The 21,622-nt window shown below is 35.1% G+C and overlaps 1 protein-coding gene across 19 annotated transcripts in view; it reads right to left on the reverse strand.

Annotated features, from left to right (window-relative positions):
• MEF2C (myocyte enhancer factor 2C) overlaps positions 1-21,622 on the reverse strand; it is a 157,045-nt gene that overhangs the window by 99,098 nt on the left and 36,325 nt on the right. Inside the window, exon 1 of one of the 19 annotated variants that reach the window (XM_081089033.1) lies at positions 11,569-12,088. The exons of the other annotated variants lie outside the window; for them this stretch is intronic. The gene's annotated coding sequence lies outside the window, so the exon portion shown is untranslated. Of the gene's footprint in view, positions 1-11,568; positions 12,089-21,622 lie in introns of those variants that run through there. 19 annotated transcript variants of the gene reach the window in all.

Raw genomic sequence — 21,622 nt, forward strand, 5'->3', positions numbered from 1 at the left:
AGGTGGGCAGTGGTGTCAAGGGGGGTTATTTGAGAAGATGACATGTGAGGAGAGATCTAAACCATGGATGGAGCCAGACAGTATTAGCAGGATAACTACTCCAGCACTCAGCCACTGGTGGTACAAACTTGGCTAATTCACAATTTCCTAAACCTCAGTTTCCTCATCTATAGAATGGGAATAATAATACACATATTCTATGATGGGGTTGTGAAGCTCAAATAAAAAACAGAGCCACATTCAACTGTAAAAATTCAGTTGGACACAATTCAATTTCATAAATTTACTGTGATGACTTGTTTCCTTTACTTCAATATTATATAATTTTATAAAAGTTACAAATACTTTAAAGCACTGAGTATAATATAATGAGTACATAATAATGCAAAAGGTTTCTAAATTGATATTAATTCAATCCAAAGGTGTGTCTTCCCTGAAAATGTGAACTATTTCATAAAAGCCATGCCCACTAGTTGAAATAAGTAATCATTCCTTTTATCTCTTAGAAATAAACAATTTTACAATATTATTAATGCAACTGAGTTATTGGATTAGGTTGATTTATTTCCTCTCTCATAGGGCTCAACTCCCAAGCAATCAGCACAGTTTTGATTAAGATCTCAGCGATATTTGAAAATCCCAGTGTCTCACTATATGGGAAATATTCACATATCTTTGGACATACCCATCTAATGAGAGTAAGCTATATAGCCTCAAGCCAAACAGATTAATTTCCAACTCAGAATGAACAGACAAATTGAATCATCTAGTATTTTTTAAATTAAGGCATTTTTAAGAAAAAAAATACAAAATTTAAGAATTATGATTATTTATGTAGGAAATTAGAGTACAGGACAATAGACATGTTAATTTTAAATGTAAAATAGAAATGTCCAATTAAAAACTAGTATTTTAAGTAAGGGGAAGGGTCAAAATTTCCTATGCAATATAACTTAATTTAAGATATAATAGGTACACATTTTCAATTCTCCCTTCCCTGCCATTTTGGGAGGGGAGTGGTATAAATTTGACCATTTATTCCATTGTTTTCTTTTTATTTCGTATTTGGTGAACATAATTCATCAGTTTTAAAGTAATCTGTATAGTTTACAAAACCTAAATTTACAAATCTATTTTCATTTGCAATTGACCAAAATGCCCTTAAAAAAGAACCATACATTTGAAATATATAAAAAAAAAAAAAAATCAAAACTATCTTCTCTCCTTTCCAAAATGAATCATGATACAGATATTAATTCTAATAAAAACCAACATAGTGCCCTGGCCGGTTTGGCTCAGTGGATAGAGCGTCAGCCTGCGGACTGAAGGGTCCCAGGTTCCATTTGGCCAAGGGCACATGCCTGGGTTGCGGGCTCAATCCCCAGTAGGGGGCATGCAGGAGGCAGCCGATCAATGATTCTCATCATTGAAGTTTCTATCTCTCTCTCCCTCTCCCTTCCTCTCTAAAATCAATAAAAAATGTTTTAAAAAATTAAAAAAAAAACACCAACATAGTGTTTGGTTTTGTTCTCAATACTAACCGATATTTAACATTGCAAACTCACTTCCCTCCCTCCCTATCCTGTAAAATGACCTATGGAAGACGCGTTCTTTCCCCTGCCAAACCCTAGTCATAACTGCATACAGAGCAGGCATGGACACACAGGTTTCTCCTATTTGTAGCATTCCACACTCCTTTTTTTTTTTCTTTCATTTCATCACCTTTCTTTATCTCTTTCTCCACATGGTTAGAACTGAGGGGATATGGAAAGTGAAACTGTCAAAGAGCTAGGAATAGAGGTGTTTTCAGACGAACAGAAGGTTTCCTCCATTCGATCCAGGCAGGGCAGCGCAAGCCTGCAAGCTGCGGTGGTGCCTGGACTGAAGGCCTGGAGGAAGCCTCCTTATCTCGGCATGTCTACACATTCTGCTCCAGGCTACTTTCAAGGACAGCCCAAGTCATCCTTGCAGATTCCACTACATGGAAAGTATGACAGTACTTCCTTCCCCTGGAAAAAAGACCGTGCTACGATAGATCAGAAAATGCTGAAATGGGCAGTTTTCTATCCTGATTCTCTGAAACCTACTATCTAAAATGAAAGCACCCATCGGTAGCAGCAAGCTCGTGACTCTCTTGAGAAATAGGGAAGTGGATGCCAACGATCACTCGTTCCTAAGGATGCTAACAAGCTATGCCTCAAATAAATAATAAATAAATAAATAAATAAATAAATAAATAAATAAATAAAGGGTGTGAGGCAGGAAATAAAAAAAATAAAATAAAATTAGGAAAATGGGTTTCTTTGCTACAGGACTTTTCATACTCTTCAATATGCTGGTTTCCAGAATCTGGAGTATTTCCAAATTTATCTGGAATACCCTTTGGGAAATGCTAGCTTTAAGAAAAGAACAAGCTTCTTCCCTCTGAAGACTACACTGCACTGTTGAAGTGGCCTGAACCAACACGTAAGCTCAACGCCTGGCTCCGGGAAAACATAATCGTATTGTTGAATAATTGATCAAACAATGAAAAAGTATTCTTTTAGCTTTACAAAGAGACACACACATGGTATCAGGTGCAGAAAATTGCTGCTCTTTTGAAGTAAAAATATTAATAAAATATTTAGCATCTGGTGCAATATGTTTCCAAAGCCCAAGGCACCCAGGAGTGGTGGAGTGCAGTGGGAAGGAAGCTCTTCGGAATCAGGCTCTTGGTTGGGTTCTGCCACCCGCAGGCTGCATGTCGTTGTGCCAGTCAATTCCTTTGAGTCTCATTTTCCTCAGAGTTTTAAAGGGGGTTTGGTTCAGTTTCTAAAGGTCCTTTTCAAGTTCCTAAGTGGTATAAAGTCAATAAAGGTGTAAGACAAAATGAGACCAAAATGCTTCTCCAGGATGCAGTCCTAGAAAAACAATATTTTTTTTTGCATTGAAGAGTTGTTTCACTCCAGCTTCAAGCAATATAAGCAGTTAAGACCAAGGTTAACTTTGGGCTACTAATCATATTTAGAATTTTAATGAATAATAGCTACAGATTATAAAATACTGTGGCATTAAAAGCTTTACATATATTAACTCTAATCCTCAATAGCAGCTTATGAGGAAGGCACTCTTACCATTTCCATTTTACAGAAAAGGACAGAGAGGTTAAGTCACATGCCCAGGGTCACACAGCTCATGTTAGAGCTATAATTTTAACTCCTATAAGTCCAGTCCCAGACTTGTATTTGAACCATATATTCTGCTGCTTCTCTATGCTTCAAGGTAATATTCAAAAGAGGACTTTCAAGTTAAAATTCTATGCAGAAAATGTAATGTTCAGAGGGAGTTAGAGGGATCTAAGAAGTACTTTTAAAGTTGGTGTTCTTTAATTCATCTAATATTCTCTTATTCTTGATGGCAAAAGGAGTTTACTTCTCTGTGCTACTAGGAGAATACAATGAAACATGAGTTAGAGATTAGTCATAAGAATATCAGAATTTATTGTCTGATCACCACCGGCAGTCTGCCCTCCAGACTTCTGCAAAGAAATGTGGTTGTGCATAAGGAAAACCAGGTGAATGTGTGCAAATCAACGCATCTACATTACAACCCTGGGGAAAAATACCATCAAGACAGGTGTCTTCCTGAGGATGAGTCAGGAGAGTCAACTTCATTTCTGATGAAGTTGAGATTACACAGCATTTACAGCTATCTTATTTCCAGCTCGAGGCAGTCTTCTGGCTCTCCTTCCCAGTGCTCTGGGTGGGTTTCTAACCCAGACCTCCTCAACCCTGGTATTACCCTGGTCATCACCTCCCCAACCCCTTTCGATTCCTCCTCTTGCTCTTCCTTCTCTTATGCTCTTTCTCTTCCTTCTCCTTCATCTCCTCAAATTATGGTCCACTACAATATTCTTCTATATGCAGTGGAATTTCCACTTTAGAATTTAATACATTTACCTACTTCTTTAGAATTCTTTGTGTTTGAGACCTCTGGGTAAATTGTGCAATTCAAGCTCTTTAAATATATTATTTTAGAAGTAATTTTATGGCTATCAGCTTTATACGACACACACCTAATAAAATGTACTAATTAATTATATAAAAACAGTTGACATAATTGGCAATATACGTATTCATAATTGTTGAAGAAAAATCACAGTTTGGTGTATTATAGACGTTCACACCGGTTCTTTCACAATGTATGGTGCAGCCTCACTCTAGCAGAAACTACAGAGTGTGAGGAATAGGTGATATATTTTAAGCATATGTCAGACTTTTCTCCTACATCCACAGGCAGAACACTGTGGTACAGATGCAGGTATATATATATATATATACCCATTTGTGTATTTATATATGATATTGTGCCAGCTGATGAGCACACAGTGGGTTGGAGCCACCCAACAATTCAATAATCAACAATGGCACATTATATCCAAGCCTGAATTCAATTTGAGAGGCGGGGCAGCTCACTGTACAAAGTGAAAGCTCAAAATGGCTGCTTCTGTAGTCTATGCACTTTAGGAGGATTTTTGACAAACAGGAAATCTCTAACATTTTTAATTCAGTAAGAAAGTACCTGTTGGCAATACTGCCTTTCAGTGAAGAAACTCCGGGAACCATTTTTATATCACTGTCACTCTTGCCTGTCCGTGGATCTGGTAATTAGAGTTCTGAGGAGTGTAGAGGCTAACATTACTTTTAGATGCTAGAAAAGTGGGCATTACCATCAACTAATACACAGTCAAAACACCTAGTCATTATTTAGCCACATTCCTGAAATTCTAAAATTCAAAATTATATTAAAACGTTCTTTTATATTTTATGAACTAGAAAACAATGACTGTAGCATAGTCACTATTAAGGTTTTTTCAAAAACTGATTAAGATGAATATTTAATAAATGTCTCTCCCTAAACTTATTATGGAAAATTTTAGGATGAGCTTAGAAATTTCACTTGCCTTAAGCTGGATCTTTATGAGATCCATTAAAAATTTATCTAGGCTAGCCCTAGCTGGTTTGGCTCAGTGGATAGAGCGTCGGCATGTGGACCAAAGGGTCCAAGGTTCGATTCCGGCCAAGGGCACATATCTCAGTTGCAGGCTCCTCCCCTGACCAGACCCTGGTCAGGGCTTGTGCAGGAGCCAACCAGTTGATGTGTTTCCCTCACATCAATGTTTCTCTCTGTCTTTCCCTCTCTCTCTTCCACTCTCCCCGCGCAAAAAAAAAAAAAAAAATAATGGAAAAATATCCTTGGGTGAGGATTAACCAAAAATAGAAAAAAAAAAAGAAAAAGAAAAGAAAAAAATTTATCTAGGATAGAGGGGAGTAAAGGGGGAACATGGGGGACATCTGTAATACTCTCAACAATAAAATGCATTTTTAACATTTATTTAAATTTTGCCATGTTAAAAAAGAGCAAAACAATTTTTTAAAATATATCGCTATATTTTCATTCAGCCACGGTGAGAGTAGAAATACCCGATAGTCACACTGGCAGAGGCATCCAAGGTCAGATCATTTTCCCTCCTTCAGATAATGCCATACACAAATTAATTCACAAAGATTCCACCTCTCCTATTTTTAAGGCCTTCCGGAAAAGGAGCAACATAACCTTCCTCAGTAACCTATTTTGATATTTCACAACTCTCACTCTCAGGAAATTCTTACTTATAGCTAATCCCTCATGGAATACTTTATGTCCAGTCCTCTTGTTCTGGCCTTGTGCAGAGAACAACATTTGGTGAGCATGGCCTCATTTCATACACTGGAAGACTGTATTGAATGATACCTATTTTTGTTATCTTTTACTTGCTTTTCTTTCTATTTCTTCCCCATCTTTGTGGCTCTTTAAGTCATACCTGCCATTAGCCCTGGAGTCTCAAAATATACACATAATACTTAAAAAAGCCTCCTTGGTCTACTTCTAGCAAGTATATTTTTGAATTATCTACACATTGCATAAATTTTACAAATGTTTACGTTCTCATTTGTTTCAATTTTGCATTTTCCCCTTGTCAGACTTGTTTCTGGCCACTCTTATGCTTTGTATTTAAAGCATTTGTTCCTCCTTGGTTTCATGATTGCTGACCACTTCTCCAGGTTACCAAGGTCAGGCTGAGTTCTGACGCTATCTTTCAAGGCCCAGACATTCCACACTCTCTTTACACAAGACTCCTTGGCATTTTGAAATTTAATGAATAAATTATTCATTCCACTATTCCTTCAGCTACCATTCTAATCAGTGTGGTTTAGAAGATATCTTCCTAATTTATGAATGAGGACATCTTATAGCACAAAATCCTAAGCCTTGAACGGTTGATATTATACCTTCTTCTCCATCACACTCCACAGTAAGGGTTTAAGTATTTTCATTAGATCAGTTTTTAATGATGCTATATCATTGTATAATTGTATAATGTGATTTTTCTTTGGGTATGTTTAAGTTTGTATATAAGACAGTTACTAATTGGAGTTCCCTGGATTATGCTTCATTTCCTTTAAAAATGTTATTACTGATAGCCACCTTCTAGTCTTTATTCAAAAATTCTAGTGATAGTGGTAACATTAAATGAACATGTCCCAGAAATATTATTTCAATTGGATCTTATAGCTGGATAAATTTGTGCTATCACGATTATACTTCATATTATATTTCTGTTCATAAAAAAAAAAAATCAAGACACAGAAGAAAAAAAAAAACAGACCATGCCCTACTTTACACTGCAGATAAGCAGCAAAACTAGGTTTTGAGATAAGGGAACTTGACTCCATATTTCAAACTCTTATTTCTCTACTATACTGCTGCATGTGTTAGGAGGCCTGACAAAACTCTAAGGAAATGTGTTCATTTTCATCATCTAGTTTTTAAATTTGTGTCAAAGTCCTAAGTCAGCTGGTAGTGAAATATATCAAATTCAATACATCTATGATCTGAGCTTCTATGTAAAAATAAACCTAAAAGTTTTATTCTCACTAGAAAAGGATGTTTCATGTTGTTTGGCTTTTCCACTACATCCTTTGAAAATTGGCTTAAAATATGTTGCTATTTATAGCTTACATATAATACACCAAAAATGCTTAGTAACTTTCACCTCTGATTTAAATTTTATTTCTTAATGTACTTCTATTTACAATTATCTCAAGGACAACTCTTTTCCCTATGGCTATGACTTTAAGTAGTGTTGTAAGCTACATCAACCATCTACCTATAATTTATAGCTAGGGATAAGATACCTCTAATTTTCCATTTGGAGTAAGCCTAGTATTATAAACATAAGGAATTTTTATTATGTAGATCAGCTTGACAATGAATTAAAAATTGATGTTGCTAATGGTTACATTTACAGGTGAACTGATGAGAAATGCAGTATGCTCTAATTTACTGAACATGCCTTACCTAATAAATTTCTATGTCCTTCTTATCACATATTTCTTAAGGGTTTTATGTGTGAAAATAATTCACCTCAGGCACTTATAATGACCCATTAATTGGAAGCAGCTTTCTAATACTCTACATACACATACATACATGTGATTTGCAAAAATGTTAATGACCAATGAACAGTGAATTTGCTTTAATTCCAGAAATTAACTAATTTGGGCTGCTTATAAAATTTAAACTAGAATGTGCATTACAATAATGAACACTGAACCAGAATTGCCATATCCTCCAGTGTCAATGGTACGTATAAATGCTGTTGTTAACAGCTGGTTCAAATTGTAAAAGATCCCAGAAACAATTCAGGAAGAAATAGTTTTTTAAAAAAATGGATCCATATTATGGGGACAATGCTCTTCCTTTGTAGTCATTGTTCATTTCCTGTATTGAAAGATGATGTAAAAGCAACTCTAAGAAAGCTTGAACTCTTAAAAGGCTTTTTACTAAGCCCAACCTCCATTATGTGCAATGTCTTTATTACAAGCATTTCAGTACATATTATTACTAAATATGAGATACAATGGCAGTAGAATGTTTTTATAAAACTTTACTACTTGTCATGATCTTTTCCATTCATTTACCTGAATTTTCTATGCACTTCAGCTCTCTCATGTGACCAACTCGGCTGAAGTACAAAACAAGCAATGATGAACCTGAATCTTTTACTGCGAAATCTAAGTTGTGATAAAAATCCATGTTTTATCTTATGAAACCTAAATAGTAATAGTAATTATGAAACTGAAGGTTTATAAAGCATAATAAAAATTTTTCTTCAGCATCCGAGTTTTCAACCTACATCTCTCTATATATGCTTTCTGCTTTTTAGAACTTTTGTTATGAGTAGAATGATGAAATTTGACCACAAATTTATGCCTAGGGTAAAAATAAAATTGACTTCAACCCTTTATGAATGTGCTACCAAATATATAGCAGTCTCCCATAATGACAGAAAAATGACAGCAACAATGTGTGGGAGAGGACTGTCATTTGAGAGAGCAAAAGGAAACAGAAAATCATTAAGGGATGATTTAAAACTATTTTTGTTAGGATAAAAGAAAATTAAGTGGTAAAGTTCCAAAGAGAATTCTCTTTGTGCTTAACATGGTAGAAATATCATTCAAATAGTTTATCCCTGCAAGGAGATTACCTGCAATGCTGCCAAGGTCACTGCCAAATTGTATTAATGGCCATGTTCCGTAGATGTCAGTCACATGAGTTAGAGCTGCCTTCTTCTTCCTTTTCTACTGCATAATGACCTACCTCTAAATGCACACTGACAAATTGAGGTGAGTGAATATGTTTTTCCAAAATATGGATGGAAGAGTTCCAACCCACCACTCTTCTATTTTAATTGTACCAAACATGTGGAATGTAAAGTCTGGCAGAGAAGAGGTTTTAAATATTCTATTCTGAAAATTGAACTGGTTTTGAAAATGGCACTTTGAATCTTACAGGGAATTATTTGTGGCTGCATTGTGAATTTTCTTTCAAGTGCACATTTGCTTACATTGCTGCAAAAGCACAAAATATTTTTTTTAAATGTAGAAACAACATTTTTTTAATCTAGAAAATGTCATTGGAACACAGAGTTAGTGATAAAATGATTTAGTATTCAATAGTTAAGCTCTATTGCAGATTTTTAATTGCCATTTATCAATATTATTCATCATTTACAGGAGAAAAGTGATAGCCTAGGCATATTGGCTTCTGAATATACATTTACTGACTAGAGTGTAGCAGACATATTTATGTATGTAGAGTAAAAATAGATTAACACATCTCCTTTACAGGGCTTATATTTAAGTAGAATAAATCACACCCTCAAAGAATAAATGATAATCTAGTATGTTATAATAAGATTTGACCTTAAGAGATATCTCTATTAAAAATTTACCACTTTAGTCTTAGAATACCAATTTAGTCCTGGTCTTGAGATTAGCAATATATTAAAAATATCTGGGGAATTAGCAATTTCGATTCTCAATTTGATACTAGAACTTGGTGATGATTTCTTTGTTTCCCTTATATACACTAATTCATCAAAAACATTATTTAAATGATTGGGAAAGAAAGATTATATGAAAAAGCATTCCATTGCTTACATATCAGCTGACCTGAACAATATTTTAAAACTATATATAGAAAAAGATAAAAAGAGCTGAGTACTGTGACAATTCTCTATGCCAACTTCCTCTATTAGCACTTTTCTCTTTTTTTTTTCATTTAGTAACTCATCTATAAAACAATGACATTAAAAAAAAAGAGAGATAATAATTCCAGGACCTCTAGGTAGAATTTTAATAGGCTTATTAAATGCATAATTAGGAGACTAGATCAGACACCAATCTATAGCTTTCACATAAAACCACTACTTCTATTTTATTTCATTTATAGTTACACAGTTTTTGGTAATGACTTGGATCACAAATGCATTACAAATGAGTTTCTCCAACTGGAAGTTGAAAGCAAACAACTGTTATTTAAATTACAAAAATCAGATTCAAATATATTATTTTGTGTCATGTTCTCTTTATATATATTAGCTAATTTAATCCTCATAACCTTATGGTTTCATTATTATGTCCATTTTACATATGAGAAAATGAGGCAAAGAGGACTTCTCTTGACCAAGATAAATGGTGGCTCTGGGATTGGAACCTACACAATGTGACTCTGCCCTTCACCTCAGGCTAAAGTGAATCCAACATTTTAATAAAAAATGATGGCTACTTTGATTGCTTTAAGAACACAACATATGAATGACAATTGCCAAAATAGATGAGAGAATGGAGAAATTTATAGTTGGAGCAAATATAGAAGCCCATTGCTCTTTAGGGCCACATAATGCCCAGAATTACAAATTATATATATATATACTTACATATATGTGTGACTTACAGATCACTAAGAACTTATGATATAATAGAGGCCCAGTGCACTAAATTCATGCATGGGTGTGTGTGTGTGTGTGTGTGTGTGTGTGTGTGTCCCTCAGCCCAGCCTGCACCCTCTCCAATATAGGACATCCCTCTCACAATCCAGGACTGATGGCTCCCAACCGCTTACCTGCCTGCCTGCCTGATTGCCCCTAATTGCTTCTGCCTGCCAGCCTGATCACCCCCTAACCACTCCCCTGCCAGCCTGGTCAGGGCTGCTCTCCTCTGCAGGCCTGCTTGCCCCCAACTGCCCTCCCCTGCTGGCCCGGTCACCCCTAACTTCCCTCCCCTGCTGGCCTGGTTTCCCCTAACTGCCCTCCCCTGCTGGCCTGGTTGCCCCCAACTGCCCTCCCCTGGAGGCCTGGTCCCCCCTAACTGTGGCAGCCATCTTGTGTCCACATGGGGGTGGCCATCCTGTGTGTTGAAGTGATGGTCAATTTGCATATCACTCTTTTATTAGATAGGATAATTAAATTTTAAGTGAAGAATAGATATTTTTAATGAACTTGGCTGTATTTCATTATTAGAATAATGCCAAGGTTTTGCTTTGTCTTCTAGGAAACACACATTTCAATCAATCAACCTGTCTTAAAAGTATCGGATATAGATTTAGTGGATTTACTTAGCTTTGGATAATTTCTCTACTAACTTTTAGCTTCTATATGCTAACTCTATAAGCCACCAATGTTAATAATTTCACATTCGGATTGACCAGCTAGCTATCTTAAGGTGTAAACATTCAGTATTTACTAATGTACTCTTCTCTATCTTTATGTTTTTAAATTAAAATAATCTATGCATTTATAATCATGCAAATAGACAATAATATTTATCCTAGGTACTTGAAATCTTAAAATATTTTCAGAATCTCACAAAACAACACTAAAGCATTCTAATTGAACTAAAATGTACTGGGATAATTATTGCTTGAAGCTTTATAATGCAATCAATACAAGCAAATTCAATCCATAAGTGCTTTAGATGTCATATTACAGATGCTCCTTGACTTATCATGGAGTTACATCCTGATCAACCCATCGTAGATTGAAAATATGTTAAGGTCAAAATGCATTTAATATGTGCTCAGGGCATAACCTACTGAACATCATAGGTTAGCCTACCCTGAACATGCTTAGAACACTTACATTAGCCTATTGTTGGGCAGAAGCATCTAACACAATGAATACACTATAGAGTATCTGTTGTTTACCTTCATGATCACATGTTTAACTGGGAGCTGTGGATGGCTGCCCCTGCTCAGCATAATGAAAGAGCTGAGCTTGTCACTAGGCCATGAAAAGATCAAAATTCAAAATTCTAAATATAGTTTCTACTGAATGTGTATCACTTTCACACCACCGTGAAGCCAAAAAATTGTAAGTTGAACTATCCTAAGTCAGGGATCATCTGTTAAATAAACTATCAAACTGTATTTGTATTTTAGGTTGCAATGTTTCCATAAGGACAAATGATAATTTAAATGACCAAAAGTGGTTGTATATGGAAATAATTTTCACACAATTTTCTAAATCCCTTAGTACTACAATGACAAACAAAAAGTGATTAGTATCTTCTTAGATATGAAAACAAGATTAAAATTTTTAGAACTGTATGTTAAAATGTGTTCAAATTCATTAAAAATAGTCAAATTTATATTTAAAAATCACACCCATTTACTATGTATTTTAAATCTGTTCTAAATAATTTAAAAAGTTAATTTAAAGCTATTTCTATTAATAAATATAAGGAAAAACATATTTAAACATACCAGTAGTAGAGATGAAAGTTGAGATGAAGAAAATGCATGAAACATAATGAAAAAAGGTATTCAGAATCATTTTCTAAAATAAATTCCTGTAAAAGAACATTCAAGGCAATGTTCAATTTATTTAAGCACTGGTTTTTGGTTGTATTAACCATCATTTGAAATGAGTGTACCATATAACAAAGCAAAATTTTTGAACATGGATTTTTGTCATAAGTATTATATTTTCCAATGGTAACTAAAGTGATACCTATGCTGCTCTTAAGAATGTAGTGTTAAAATGCAGCTCTAGCTAAGATGACCACCTAATGGATGATGAGGTCTTCTGGACTGGATTGTACACAGCCGACTAAGAAATGTTCCATTAGTTACATAATGCCCAGACATTCAATAAATTGAAAACTGCAATAAATCACTATACTTAAATGGCATAGGCAATTAGAAATGGCCTGAATAAATAAAATCTATGCTAAAAAATTATTGTAATATTTAGATAACAATATTATTACTATAGACATACCATGAAGATTGCTAATGAAGAGTAAGTCCTATGATTTGACTATCATTTTGTTTTCCTTATACACTAATGCTAACTAGAAGTGGAATAGATAAAAGGCTTGAGTTAGCTTTTGTTAGATGTCTAACTTATAGATTTACAAAAGATATAAACCCTTTCCAATGTACTTGGTTCTTCATATATTTACATGAATAAGAAATCAACCTAGTTAGATGGTTATCACAAAACAATAAAATTCCAACTTATATAAATCAATTGAATAAAACTTGAATTCCAACCAGGGCCAATTAGATACACTGTCTTTTAATGACTCATAAATGTGTCTTTCAACAGGAAGAATTTTTGGTTATGATCAACATTGTTCAGCCAATCAGGTATTATAGCAGATCTGGTTCAAAGAGTAATTTGTTAATTGAGACATTATAAATTCATCAGACAGTATACCCTGAATACAAAGATGAGTAAAACTTAGTATCTGCCATCCAAAGAAATTAATTTTTACCAAATTGAGAAAGACACTTTAAATATTAATTTTAGTCCAAGGTAGAAATTAATAAACATAAAATAGGTACACATAACGTCTTCTGAAAGTCAGCTATGGGAAATGATAATTCTAAAAGGAAAGGCCCTATGATGGAAGTACTTATTTAAATGTTTTTTCTAGGTCTTTGTCATTTGAATTAGGCACAATTATTACCCTTCAGTCACTTGCTTCATTCAGTTCAATTCAACAAACATTTATGGAACATCTATTACGTGTAAAACATTAATTTAAATGAGGGAGAAAACAAAGATACTTGAATATGGTCCAGTCCCCAAGCTCAAGGAGTTTGCAATTTAAGCTGAGTTTAGAATAACTTACATTTGTACAGTATTTCCACTTTACAATGCTATTGTACCCTTATCATTTCATTAAATCCTTGAGAACCATGGTTACTAAAGGCACAAAAGTTGATGATATTTCTATTTGATAAGAAAAAAGAACTGCAATGAACCATGATTGTCTTCAGTTGAGTCTGTAGGGTTTTACTTTAGTGCTTCTGAGAACACATTCTAATTTTAGTAAGTATGTGAATATACTGACCCATTCTAGAACAGTTTGTGTGTGTTACTCTATAAAGCGGCTCTACGTGCAGGAAGGGGGATGAGCAAGCAGAGAGTCAAAAGCGCCCTGCAAGGGTGTCAGCCCCAGTGCTTCCTTTACTGTAGAAGCCTGAAGAACAGACACGAATCTGTAAAGGAGCTTTGGAATTCTTTCTCATATTTATATTTTATTTTTTAATTGCCATAATTAATTTTGGGATTTGAATGAGTCTTGATAAATGCTATTAGCATACCTTGAGAAGCATAAAAATATATATCCTGTATTTAACTTTATTTTCTTAAATAATCTGAAAAATATGTTTATCCTCAAAACAAGTTACTTCACTTTTTAGAAAACATATCAAAGCGTTAAGGACAGTACTACATATCACAATAAGATGATACATTTCACTTTAATAATTTTGGATATTTTCTCAACTATTTACAGTTTCTTTTTCTAAAACTCAACTAGTTGAGTTGATAAATCAGTAGTAGAATAACTTAAAAAAGCAGTGAGTTAAATAATGGACTTCATGTTGCATGAACTTTCGTTCTTTTCCTCCACATGTCTTGTAAAGTAGTTGAATGTGTGCATCAATTATGGTCCAAGTCTAGGTGGTACACAGAAAAATCTTAAAGGAGTCGTTTTAAAACAACAAAGTTAAAAAAGCACCACTACCAACTCTTCGTGTTAAATACATGAATTAATGTTTTTAGACTCATAAAGCCATTCAATAAAGTACTCTTCTTACTAACTCATTTTAATATGTTTAGGCATTTCTTGATAATAAAATCTATCTTGTGAATGTTTACTTCAAATAAACTCAACGCATATATCTCTATTTCTGTACATATGCAAATCACCTCACATCCAGGGCTTAGAAGAGATTCTAACTCAAGTCCTACCCATTTTTTTTCCTCAATTCAAGTCCACTTATGCATATTATCCACCTACAATATGTTCCAGGCACTTTCCCAGTCACATCAGGGAATCCTACAATGAACAAGACTCCACAAAGATTATAATTCAGAGAGAAGAAAGTGGCAGCATTAATTTGCTCATTTATTTAACAAATAACTATTAACTATATGCCAGGAAGAGACTAGATTTTGGACACCTGGGCAACAAAACTCAAAGCTGGCCTCAGACATTTTGGAGGAGGGTAGCCCAGAAGAGATAATTAGAGGCCATGGAAAGCAGCACAGTACAGCCAATAAAGGTATGAAGTTTGGAGCCCAACTGCCCGAATCCCAGTGCTAGTTTAGTCAGATCCTTCTGCGGCACCCTCACCATGCACACGTCCTTGTTAATCCCCCCTGTCCTCTTCTTTAGTTCTTATTCAGTCATCCCTTAGGGAAAACGCTTCCTCAGATGTTCTACATGGTAGCTAACAATGACTAATAAATACTTAGAGTGATGCTTATGATATATTTGCAGTAAGAAACAGAAAATAGCTATTTTAAAAAGAAATTATAAACTAAGAATACTTGCAATCTTTAAGCACTAACCTTCAAACTCCAATATACATCTAAACATTATGTTGAAAGTTCTCCCAGGAAGGTGGTGGAAAGATATCTGCACTGTGAAGGAACACTGCATACGATCCTGAGGTCTGTACATGGCAGACTACATTTTGAAACTTAGAAACTGTTTTCATTATTTCCGCAAAAATTCCACCTGCCATGTCAAAGAATGCTTTGGCCAAGCATTACTGGTTAAGGAAACTTTGAACAATCTAATCCAGTTATTTGTGTTACAACACCCGCATGGCTTCCTACTATTTTTAAAAAATTTTATTGTAACTGTACAATGGGTTGTTGTGGGCACAATGTGAGTAGCTAACCATGTGTAAAACTGTTTCCATGTAAAGTAAATCCTGGGTTTTCCAATTTTAAAACAGATTTTGGGGACACAAATCATTTGTGTTGGGGATGTGACTGTGTTATTGGGTACACAGTGGTGTGCTAAAGTCTTCTCAAAAGGCAGGACATGTGGCAATAAGACATGGCATATTCAAACGCTTTCTTTAACGTCCAGCTCAAGTGTCTTCTCTGTGAAGGATTTCCGTAATGCTCATTCAGGACCGCATTAGGCCTTTTATTTCCTGTGTTATCAAAGAGTGTAGAAGCAGCATGCAAGAAAAATAAAAAAGAATGTTGTCGAGCACAAAAATGTTCCTCTGTTAAGTAATTAAAGAATGAAGTATTCTATAATAGAAAAAAAAGCATTCCTTTTTTTCACAGCCCTACAGAATATACCAGTTTGGTTCATAGCTGAGAGAATACTAAATATCCAGTGCTACCTCATCCTGAGAGATGCCAATGACTTGGAAACTAGACAATACAATTAACTGTCCATGTTGGAAAGCTGTTGTGGAGGATAAAAACTTCTTTTTGCAATTATGACAAAGATGTAACACTAATGGCTAAAAAGTCACCAGCTGAAAATATATGTGCTCATTTGGAACAAATCCAAAAATTTGATAAATTTTTTTGGTAAGACTGAATTCCATAGTGTCCAACAAAAAGTATACTTTAGGATTTTTTTTTCTTTGAGAACAGAACAAACACATTGCATACTATAATAAACATTAATACTTTCCTTACACAACTTGATAAAGTTCTCTAGTGCATTCCAAAATAGTGTTTAAAGCCTTCAGGCCTTATCATTTTATTAAATACTTTTTGCAAGTAGGAAAGAGTATAAGTTTCCTTTATGTAATGGAAATTTGTTACATTTTAATGGCCAGTTCCACATTCAAATAATGAATAGAAACACCAATGAAATGGTAGGTTCTGGAGGTAGGAAAAAAGCAGCAGTTTTCTTTTACATAATGGAAATATATTGCATTTTACAGAAGCAACTTTCTAATACTGATAAGTGCCAATGAAATGAATGAATTGCCTTCTATTTTTCTTCCACATCCCTCAGGGCTGGAAAAAGAACAATCCTGCTACTTCTAGTGTGAGCAGGTAAATAAATGAATGAAACGATTACTTTGTAGGTTTCTTTCTTTTTTTAATGGTAAGGTTAATTCTTTGGCAATGTTCTCCTAATCGGCCGGATGGCACGCCTGCTGGCCACTCTTGTGGATTTGTCTAGTCCCTGGTTCCTTTAACATCTCCCCTTTCTAGAATCATAAAGCAAAATGAACAGTTTTTTGCTTTGTTGGTGTTTTTTTTTTTTAAAGAAACTGCAATTTTTTTTCCCCTTAAAAAATGCTATATTCCAGAACATACCTTTCAGACACAAGCTTAGATCATGTTGGTGTGGCAACTGCAGCCCGACTGGGGCGATCAGACTCAGCCAGCAGAGCCCAGAGCCATGATCGGGAAGCGTCAGCCCACCACGTGAGTGACATTAAGATGATCCACAGCAATCCTGCAAGACTACATTTTAAGTAGAGCTTCCAATTTGCTGTGGTTGGCATGACCTAATTTTGGCTCGAAAGGTACATTTTTTCCCCTCTGGGTTTTACTGACTACACATTGGAGAAAAAAAAAATCATGTTCTTAAAGGGATTCTTACTCTTTCCTTTTTTAAGGACATTTAGAGAATTTAACAACTGTTGGCCTCTGGCTAATACACAAACTAAAGTCTTTTTCGAGCTTCGCCTACATCTTGACCCCTCATGCCAAATATTTCAGGCAGTCTATTTATAAAGTTCATCACTTCCCCTGTTACTTCATCTTTAGAAATGCCAATAATTTAGAAACTGGAATGATACAGCTGGTCTCATAAACCAGGGAAAAGAAGATTCTATGGAAGAGATCATTTCCCTGCTATAACTTAGGAATTCCATTTATTTTCTCCTCAATTTTATAGTTAGAAGGGAAGTAACGCTAATGTCCCTTATTTACTTCACCTCCATGTTCCAATATGATTCGAAGTTCTAAAGATTGTGAATGCTGACAGGGGTTCTTCACCCTGGCTGCACATTTTAATCACTTGGAATACTTTTAAAAATTAATGATATGTAAACCCATCCCAGACCAATGAGATCAGACTCACTGAAGCCCATTGGCCAGCACTGTTATGTCTAAAAGCTCTCTAAGAATTCAAATGTGAAGCCAAGTCTTGAAATCCAGGGTATGAAACTCTCTCAGAAATACACAGGTATACACCCTACTTACAGGTATGTTATAGCATTACCTTACTTGGATGTAGTACGCTCTTGAAAGTTATCAGTCTATCCATTTATGAGCTGACGGCCATGGAAGAGCTTCTCGGCTATTGCATGATGTGAGAGAAAAACTCATCTGGATAACCTCGCTGACACTCAATAAATTTATAAGTTGCAATCATAGAAAGCTCTTCTTTTCAGAGATAAAATGGTCGTAATAAATATGCCCCTTTCCTGCAAAACCAGCGCAGGGGGCTTCCAAGGACTTGAGAATCACTCATTTTATATTGACTGTATGGAGGGTTTACAGTTGCATTAAAAGTATAAATCTCACCTTATGATATTTACTGACTTGTAAATCTCTAATAATACTCTAAGTGAATTCAATGCTGTATACTTAATTTACTCAAGGTGATAATTTTCTAATTGCATGTGGGGTGCTAATGTATAACTTACTTGAGATCAAATTCAGTATATTTTATGACTTCCAAAAAGGCAATCCATTAAAACAAAGTTTTCAGTCTTTCATAACTAATTTAATTCTCTACTCCAGTCACTGGGAAATGATATATAATCAAGCAGCACAGTCCAGTTCACCTTCCTTCTTCCCAAGATGAAACTGGGCTTATTTAATGAAGAGTCATTTGGTTTGTGGAGATAATGTGGTCTAGTAGCTGGAATGAAAAGTTGCTTTATAGACTCGGAATTTTATCCCATTATGTAACTAAGCGACCATCTAACCCCACCTCACCACCCCCATAAAACTAGATGTGACTCATTTTACAGTAAGGTTTCCTATGGAATAATGCAATATATTTCTTTGTAACTTTGTAACTTACTGCTTATTTTCTGGTATGGCTTGCCTTTTCTGTTCTCTGATATACACACAGAAGCACGTGCGCAGGTGTGTGTATGTACATGCATGTGTTGTATGTATGTTTGGCAACATAGAAAGAACAAGTCCAATTTCTTCAATTCTATATGTTTTATAAGGCCATGGCTTGTTATGTCTTATAGATTTATTCCCTTATAAAAGCATACCTCATTCTTAAAGTACACAAGATTTTTTTCCAAAGGGTATGATATCCCTAAAGTGCATTTATTTATGTACTTTTGCTTTTTTAAAATAACAAAAAAGAAAATATACTACTTGAAGTTTTTTTAAAATTAAATTTTCTAAGAGATAATAGTGTCCACTGTATGAAATATTCTTGTGGTGGTTTCTCCGTGTTGATGCTCTTCTCCTCATTCATAACTTGTCAAAACAGTGAATTGCAGGGGAGGGCATGGACCAGGCGGTCCTTCCTTTCAGCTGTGTCTAGGAAGTAGGGTGGGAGTGGGGGTGAGGAGGAGCAAATACTGGAGGTCACCTCGAGGTCCGTCTGTAATGGTGAGGTTTTTGTGTTACCAGAGAATGGAAAGGGGATTAACTACTAGTAGATGCTTCCTACTTTTGCTACCATCGTCATAACTTCATTAGCTGCCCCCAATTTCAGCAGAACCTAAAGTCCTGGGCAAGGCCTGGGCAGCTTCTCCAAATGCAGAGGCAAAGTTGAGAACATGGGAGTTCATATAAAAACATTTCCCTTTCCAGAACACTGCCAGGATTTAACTCCTCATTTACGACTCATCTTAGGTGTCCTTTCTCCTACTGAAGACAGGCCTGACCAGTCATCTCCCAAGAAGTTGAACATTCCATTTACCGACGACATACCTGCAGTGTAACTTTATTCACATTACATTCAAAACCACACCTGCCATGCTCATCACCCTCATCAGGCTGAACCCCTCAGAGACTCCAACTTTCACGTTTGTATCCCTAACATCTAGCAAGCCACCTCCCATTCAACACTGAGTGAATGGACTGACTGATCAATACATTTCCACCTCCTATTAAATACTTAGTGAATGCATCGACTGATTAACATATTCGTAGTGAATGTCCAAAGGGGGGTTTTGGGGAACAGCACTAAATATTTCTATGGGCAGAGCTTACAGTATTTGTTTCTTTAACGTTCAGAATGTGCTGTCACCCAGGATTCACACGAAAATCACCAGGCAGCTTTGAGAAGCAGCAATGCCTGGATGGCAGTCCATTTGAATTCAAATCTGGAGGTGGGACCTGGACATCGATATTTTTTAAAAGCTCCTCCTATAGACAGGATTGAAACCACTGCTGTAAACTAACTAGAAGGAATGTTTTATACCTGTGACCCTGTCACTTAATACATACCCAAGATTGGTTACAGTTCAGTTTTTGAATGGATTCTGTTTGTGAAAACTGTCAGTTGATTTTAGTCCTTGGAAAAATCAAAATTTCTGAAAAGGCTTTCAAAATGCAATAGTAGCTACATCATACTCTTCTTCTGGAAATAATACTAATAACGTCATGTAATAATCCTTTATAGAATTAGTCCACAGCTATGACTTCCTCCTCAATGTTTGGGTAATCCAGGCCATTATAGTGAATACTTGTTTCCTGTATATTTAGAACTCAAATGGATACTAAATATAAATCTGGTGTTTTATGGAATCTTAAGAGTGTGCTTTACAGTTGGAAGGTTCCAAAGAGGGAATTCATATAACCATAGTCAAAATCACATTAGGAAGTAGACATAACTAGCTTTATTAGAAAGAGAGAAATGAACTCTGAGCAGTACCAGTGGCACTTAATATTGCATAAAGCAAACTAAACTCCCCTCGCAATGGGCACCACAATGTGACATGGAGGCCATTTATCACTGTAACCAATTAATTCCAAATTACACATCTAATTCCCAAATCTTAAAGTCACATTTCGAATAAAAAACATTTTTAAATGCAGAGAACACAGGTTATTTTGGTATTTGCACGGTAATCCATATAAGCATTTGCTTCTCTTCAACAGCAAAATAAAGCGGAACCAAATGTAGTTACTAAAATTCACTGTGGAAATTTGGCAAGGAATTCATGACTTTAAAGATATGGTAGCTATTAATTTTGAAGTCCAAAGCGTATACATTTGGAAATTCATAAATATGTGAGTCTTGTTTGATCTCTGACCAGCCTCTCTGCCCTTACTTCTAGTCAAGGGTATGGTAATTCTTTTATGAAAGAACAAGAAAACTATACTAGGAACAAGAAAGTTCATATTATTTCTCATAGTAAAAATTCTAAAAGTGATCCTTTTCCTTTCTTAAAAGTCCTTTTACTAAACACAGAAATATTCAATTAAAAACCAACAGCCATCCATTTGATGAATAAACTTGATATAACATCCCCTAGTTTTCAAATATAATGCAAGCTGTCCTAACTTGTCAGTATTTATTTCACATCTATCTCTGGTTTTAAGGTTTTGTTGTTTATTTTCTTTTTCAACTACAAAGAGAAAGTTAAAAGGCATGCTTGAATTCAAATTCTCCAGAAAATCCACCTAAACTAATTAAATTAACTGAAAACTCCCGAAATCCATTTAATATCCATTTATATATTCTGTCATACAGCTCACATTCTTAAATTAAAACTACATAAATTACGATGACTCCTACAAGTAAAGGTTAAAAATTAAAACAGCTCAAAAAGTGAGAAGCAAACTAGAGGTCACTACACAGAGATGAGATACAACTAGATGTTCACATTTTGATTAAAGATTATATATATATATAATATTTTTTTCCTCCAGGTTAACAATAGAGAAATGTATCATAGAGCAAGAATTAGTTCACGTCTCTTTAAAAACCATACAAACAAATCACATAAGCATAGTCAAACATAGCTTTAAATATGTCCTTCTGGT

Source organism: Myotis nattereri (assembly GCF_964212035.1).
Source record: "Myotis nattereri genome assembly, chromosome: 4".
In the NCBI taxonomy this organism is placed as follows: domain Eukaryota; kingdom Metazoa; phylum Chordata; class Mammalia; order Chiroptera; family Vespertilionidae; genus Myotis; species Myotis nattereri.